The following is a 7,189-nucleotide window of genomic DNA, read 5'->3' as shown; positions in this document are numbered from 1 at the left end:
GTCAGTGATTTGGTTTATTTTCCGCAGAATATTTGATTATTGTTATTTCATGCTTAATTAGGAATCTAGTTAGTAGGTGATCCGGTTGGGTCACTGCACCCTCTACCTCTGAACTACAATCTTCTGATCGTTATGAATTCGATTTTTAACTCTAAAATCCCAAATGAAGACCCCTTAACCATGATTTGACTAATTAAACATGATTAGACAGTTGATTAACTTAATTAGAAAGTCAGAATACTATAGTTGAACTGCTCATCCAATGTCCATCAGCGATCACTATTCAGTTGAGTGGTTTGATTCAGTCTGGTCAAAATCAATTGTCTATGTAGTTCAGTTGAGTAACTGTCTGGTTTTTTTTTTTTGAACAACGAGAATAATATATAAAATCAATTGAAAAATTCAGAAATGCAAATATCCATCAAAGAAGATGGAAATTACAGTATTAATTTATTCTTGAGAAGATCCTAATATAACAGCTTGTTTAGCGAGATAATGAGCCGCCCTATTAACAGAACGTTTGATGTGCCGAAGTGAGATTAAATCTGGAGATTCAATGAAGATCTGATATCCATAATAATCAAATCGTCTGGCCCACGGTCCTCCACAGGTTTTGTAACTGCTTGTATCGTCTAAAGAGAATCAGAAAATATGCAAACATTGGAGAACTCAAACCTTTGACAAAATTCTATACCAATCCAAATTGCCTTCAATTCTGCATCCTTTACTAAACTGATCTTGTTGATCACACAACTTCTGGCCCAAACAAAAATTCCATGAGAATTTCGAATAATCAACCCTGCTCCATAAAGATTTTGAGATTCACAATAACTAGAATCAATATCCATCCTTAAAAGATTTGGCAAAGGAGGATGCCACATTTGATCAGAAAGAAAAGAACCATGAAAAATCAAATCCCTAATCAAAGTGTATCATGTCGAAAACCTTCAAGATAAACAAAAGCCCAATCAATTCTAATATCAACCATGAGACTAGAAGTAGAATTCATAAGTTTTCAAACCTCATGCCATACTGCCCACAACATAGTAACAAAGACCTTCATTTCTTCTCTAGAAATTTCTTTTGACAAAATCAGAATACAATCAATAAAAGGAGCAAGCTGAAACTTACATAAGATATGCCAAAAGTTTGAGTTTTTCCAAAGGTTCCAAACCGAATAGCAGAACAACAGGCTGTGGCTAGTGGTGGCAGCATGCGATTTACACAAAATGCACATACATGTGCTTGGCACATGATGTAATCTCAAATTTTCTGTTATTGGCAAGATATTTCGACAAGTCCTCCACATAAAGATACGATTTTTGGGAGGAATGTGTAAGCCCCAAAGTAAGTTCCACCAATGCATCAAAGGATGAGATGATTGGAAAGAAGGAGATGTCTTGGTATTCATTTCTGAGGAATAACAAAGTTTTACTGAATAAACTCCATTAGAACTACCTTTCCAAACCGAATGTCCATAAAGCCCCTTGAGTTAATGGGAATCTGTAAAATTTCTTCTGCATCATAAGGGGAAAAAATATGTCTCACAAGATGCTCCTTCCAGCTAACTGTAGAAAAAGATTTAAGGTTGGAAACCTTGATATCTTCCCCAATCTATCTGGACTATCGGAGTGAACTTAAAGGAAGGAAGACTTGGTATCCAAGGAGCCGATTTAATATCAATTAGATTACCATTGCCAACTCTCCAATAAAGTTCTTTACGAATGAGCTCACGACCCCATAGCAGTGATCACCAAACAAACGATGGATTAGAACCCAGTTTAGCATCCATAATATCAGTATACTTAAAGTATCTTGCTTTAAGTAAATTTGCCATTAAAGAACTTGGATCTCTAATGACACGCCATACTTGTTTTGCCAATAGAGCTTTATTGAATGCAATCATGTTCCAAAAGCCCATCCCTCCATGGAATTTAGGCTGACATTAATCCTTCCAAGCAGTCCAATGCATACCTTTTTGGCCATTGTTGTGATTCCACCAGAAATTGGAAAATTCTTGCTCAATGCCCTTACAAATAGATATTGGAAGTTTGAAACAAGACATGGCGTATGACGGAATGTCTTGCAACACCGACTTAATTAAAACTTCACGCCCTCCCATGGAATAGAATTTTGAACGTCAGTTCTTACTTTTTTGACAGATGCGTTCCTTTAGATATGCAAATTGAAGGCGTTTATTTCTCATAGAAAATGTAGGCAATCCCAAGTATAGGTCATGACCTTTAACCACTGTCATAGATAGCATTCCTTTAATCATCTCAATAGATTGAGTTGAAGTGCTCGGGCTGAAGGTAAGACAGGATTTATCATAATTAACCATCTGTCCTGAGGCTTTTTCATAGCTTTCTAAGCAGTCCCTGACTTGCAAACAATCCTCTTGTTTGGCTCGAAATAAAACCAAACTGTCGTTCGCAAGAAATAAATGGGAGATCATAGGAATGTTAGAAGCAACTTTCACTCCTTTAAAAAACTTCCTCTCTACTGAATTCACAAAAAGAGATGATAGACCTTGTGCACAGAGAATAAAGAGATAAGGTGAAATAGGGTCACCTTGTCTAAGACCTATTTGTGGGTGAACAACTCCGAAAATGGATTGGTTAATCTTATAGGAATATGAGACTTTTGTGTCATCTCATAAGCAATTCTACCCAGCTAGGAGCAAAGTCCATCTTGAGTAATAGCTTTTGTAAATAACTCCATTCAACTCGATCGAAAGCTTTACTCATATCGAGCTTTAAGGCTACATGACCCAATTTTGCCTTACGATTATTCCTAATCCAATTCATACATTCAAACACACAATAACATTATCCAGAATTAAACGCCCTGGCAAGTTGATTCATTCAGTTCTTGTCTTCTTCACTTGTTCTTTTGGTCAACTGATTGAGTTTCACTCTTTCCAACTAGATTAATTTGGTTTAATTTATCAAGTGTATATTTCAATGCGAATCATATATATATATATATATATATATATAATAAATAAATTTTATTATATAAGAATATAAAAATTATTATTCAATTTTATGATAAAATACCTAAAATATTTTGGGTCAAATTTTTTATTATAACATTAACTTTTAAAATTAATAAAAATATTTTAAATTACAAATATTTCTATCAATCAAAATTGTTATTTTAAAAAAATACTATGTCTCAAAAATTTATTAAGATTATATATTGTTTTTAAATTTATCAAAATAAATAAAAAAATATACATAGATTAATATAAATAGTTTACATGTGTACATAACATGAATGAAATTCAAATAATATTTTTATGTTATAAAACATTCCGTTATCATAAACGGATGTATTATATATAATGCATAAAAATATATATAAACCAAATAATAATAATACTTTTAAATTTAATTTTTTAGAATTTTTTTAAATTTAATAAAATTTGATAATTAAAATATTTGTATACTATATTATTATTATCGAAGCGTTCGGGGATGGGGATAACAACCTCATACCCACGACAATATGTTACGGGAATTTTTAAAATTTTTTGAATTCGTAACGAAAAAATTGTCATCCCTAATTTCCTCATCGGCGGAGAGACTTTTGAGAACAAAACCCCACATTTGCGATAAAGATAAAAATAAAAAAGAAAATAAATTTTGAAGTGTGAAATAAATTTGCTCAAAAAAAAAGTGTGGAATAAATTATGTAAATTATTGTTACTATTACTAGTACAATCACATGATCAAAACAGAGAGGAACTGATAACAAGAGAAGTCAAACCGAGATTTCCATATCAAATTAAAAGAAGAAAACCATATTTGTTGTTGAGGGCTCGTTTTTCCTTTTCTGTTTGTTTTCATGGCATCCATATTACATACTATTAATGTTTCACCAATCGGTACAATGACAAAGCTGGTTGAACACTTATTCTATCATTTAGAAGAGAAATTGGTTGACTCTGCACTAGACGCTGTGAAGAGCCGCGATATGAAATCACTGCAAAGAAATTTGTTAGTTTTGAGTGGTATAGCCGATGACGTAAAGAAAGAATTATGGAAAGCAGAGGCGCCGCCGACAAAGAAAAGAAAAAGATAAGTTGACCATTGGTTGGGAGAGGTAATGAAAGTTGAAAGTGAAGTTCAACAACTGACAGCCCAGGTGCTCGATGGAGGATTTGTGAGGAAGTTTTTCAGTGGGAATCGAGTGGAATACATGAATATAAGAGTGCAGCGGCTTATCGAGCAAAAAAAAAGATTTTGGGGAGCTGGTGCTTAATGATTCTGGAACTAGAGGAGAGCCATTGTTGACCACCCATATGTTTGGAAAAGAATTTGTCAAAAATTTGACAACGGTGATCAATAATTTGGTGGTTGATAAAAAGGGCACGAGCATAGGGATCTACGGGATGGGTGGAGTGGGGAAGATGACTTTGGCTAAGCACATCCATAACATGTTGCTAGAGAAGAGTGAAGCCTGTGTTTATTGGGTTACATTCTCTGGACCAGTCAGCATAAGGAAGTTGCAAGATGAAATAGCCAAAGCCCTGCGTGTCGATCTTATGAACGAGAGTGATGAAAATAAAAGAGCTGCGACACTTCACCGAGCAGTGTCCCAGGGTAATGATAATGTATTCATATTTGATGATGTATGGAAAGATGTTCATTTGGAAATGCTCGGGATTCGACCTCGCACAAAGAAATGTAGATTGGTTATAACAAGTCGTTCGCGGGAAGTGTGTAATAGAATTGGTTGTGAAAAAAAAATTGAAGTAAGGACACTCAACGAAAATGATGCTTGGAACTTGTTCGAATCAACACTTGGATTAAACATCAAACTTTCCCACAAGTGCAAGAAACGGCCAAGTTAGTGGCCAAAGAGTGCGATGGTTTTCCTTTAGGGATTGTCACAATGGCTAGAATGATGAGGGAGGTAACCGACATCCATGATTGGGGCAATGCACTTGCGGAACTAAAAGAATCACGTATTCCACAATTAGGTGACATGGAACAGGTATTTGGAGTACTGCAGTATAGCTTTAATAGACTCGATCCAAATTACCCAAGGCGAGCAAAATGTGAAGGATACACAAAGTTGCAACTTTGTTTCTTGTATTGCTCCATATATCCGGAAGATCACGAGATTCCTTGAGATGAACTAATTACCAAGTTCATTTCAGAGGAGTTGATGGAGCACACGGAGTCAAGGAGAGCACAATTTGACCAAGGTCATGCCATACTGAATAAATTAGTAAATCTTTGTCTGCTAGAAAGTGTTGGTGGAAAATATGGAGTGAAAATGCACGGGCTGATGAGAGACATGGCATTAAAGATTGCGAGAGTGAAACCAAAGTTTGTTGTATCATCTGGACTTTCTTTGATGAATATTCCAATTGAAAGATTGTTGACAAGGGATGTTGAGAAGTTGTCATTGATGGACAACAAGATCAAGAAAATCCAAGTTCAAACATCTCCTGTTTGTCCGAGATTTTCAACCTTGATTTTGAGTCACAATCCCCTCGAGTCCATTCCGGATTCCTTTTTCAGTCAAATGCTAGGCCTAAGCATTCTTGATCTAACATCAACTAAAATCACTAACTTTCCAACTTCTTTTTCTAACTTGGTAGCCCTTCGAATGCTGCTTCTTGGAAATTGTGACCGCCTTCAATCTGTTCCTGACTTGACAAATATCAAGACACTGAGGGAGGTGGACCTGTCGCATACTAAAATCATTCAAGTACCTCAAGGTATAGAAAATACGGCCAATCTTGAATGTCTTCGTTTGGGCGGGATAGATAACTTGGAGACACTTCCAAGTGATTGGTTACTCAATTTCCCATCTCTTCAACAGATCATTCTTCCTCTTCACATGGAAGCACCTATAGAAGAAATTGAAAAACTGGAACGATTGGAACAATTTGGTGGGAGATTGAAAAATTGTTGTCATTTCAACCGGTTTATCAAGTCTCGACAAAGTCATGTGTACTATCATGTTTATGTTGGTGAGTTTACAGCTGATAGAACATCTTTCTCTGCTATTAGAGAAAATATTGATTGTAAACTGGTGTTCCTCAACATGACACAAAACGATGGGGTAAGTACTATGCTGAGACTCGAAAATGAAGGTTTAATAGAGGTTGTTGACAGTATCACACCAATTAGATGTTTCTTGGCCAACTTGCCACAGTTGAATGGTCCAAGATTCAAGAAGGCTTGCAGAATCTCTAACCATAAAGAAATAGAGCACATCATTGATTCTTGCTGCAGCTTGGTTTCAACTTTTGTAGAAATCCACATAGCTGGGTTGTCCCGTTTGAAGAGTATACTCAATTGCGAAACTGGAGCTGATATTTTACCACAACTTCAACAAGCTGCATTTTCCCTTCTTGAAATTTTGTCCATTGAAAATTGTAACAAGATCAAGAAGTTGGGGTTGTCGGTAATAAACCTTAAAAGCCTCAAAAGCATCCGCATTGATGGGTGCGAGGAACTTGAAGAGATACTAGAAGTAAGTGATAAGATGATCAGCGAAGCCAATAATGTTTCTCTGCCCAATTTAAAAGAGTTGAGTCTAGTTAAGTTGCCAAGACTGAAGAGCGTCTACAAGGTCAAAATAGATTGCAACGCCCTAGAGAAAATTGCAATAGTGAACTGTCGCCAGCTGAATGCGCTTTCTTTTGGTTTACACATTGAAGATGGAGAACTGCCCTTTCTGCCGAATCTTCAAGTCATCAACATATGCCAGGAAGACATAGATTGGTGGGATGCATTGGAATGGGGGAGCCACGTTCACAAGGATGCTCTTCAAGAACTTGTTCAATATTGCTAGAAAAAAACAATCTCTGTTGGTTTTTGTTTGGTATGATCATCAACCTAAATAAGTGTCAACTTTATGTCAAGTTGGTGTCAGTTGAGTTTTGAGTTTTTTTTTTTTTACATCACATTGTCGGGAAATAGGGATGTAAACGAGCCGAGCCGAGCCGAGCCGAGCCGAGCCGAGCCGAGCCGAGCTTTTGAATGTTCAAGCTCGGTTCATTTATAAACGAGCCGAGCCCGAGCTTATTTAACGAATATATTTATGGCTCACGAGCTTATTCAAGCTTTTATCGATCCTAAACGAGCTTAATATATTTAAACTATAAATTTAAATATTCATTAAATTAATTAAAAACTAAGTTATATATTTGAAAAAATATAATATT

The 7,189-nt window shown here is 35.8% G+C and overlaps 1 long non-coding RNA gene and 1 pseudogene across 1 annotated transcript; one reads left to right on the top strand and one right to left on the bottom strand.

Moving 5' to 3' along the window:
* Positions 1 to 377: 377 nt before the first annotated feature.
* Positions 378 to 2,774, bottom strand: LOC140893246 (uncharacterized). Its single transcript, XR_012153068.1, has 2 exons — positions 1,132 to 2,774; positions 378 to 799 (listed from the first exon to the last, which is right to left on the bottom strand). It is a non-coding gene; the product is annotated as an uncharacterized lncRNA (long non-coding RNA).
* Positions 2,775 to 3,894: 1,120 nt separating this feature from the next.
* Positions 3,895 to 6,816, top strand: LOC140889129 (disease resistance protein At4g27190-like; annotated as a pseudogene).
* Positions 6,817 to 7,189: the final 373 nt, after the last annotated feature.

Source organism: Henckelia pumila, chromosome 3 (genome assembly GCF_033568475.1).
Source record: "Henckelia pumila isolate YLH828 chromosome 3, ASM3356847v2, whole genome shotgun sequence".
Taxonomy (NCBI): Eukaryota; Viridiplantae; Streptophyta; class Magnoliopsida; order Lamiales; family Gesneriaceae; genus Henckelia; species Henckelia pumila.
Note: the sequence above shows the minus strand (reverse complement) of the source record. Positions and strands in the feature narration are given on the sequence as shown.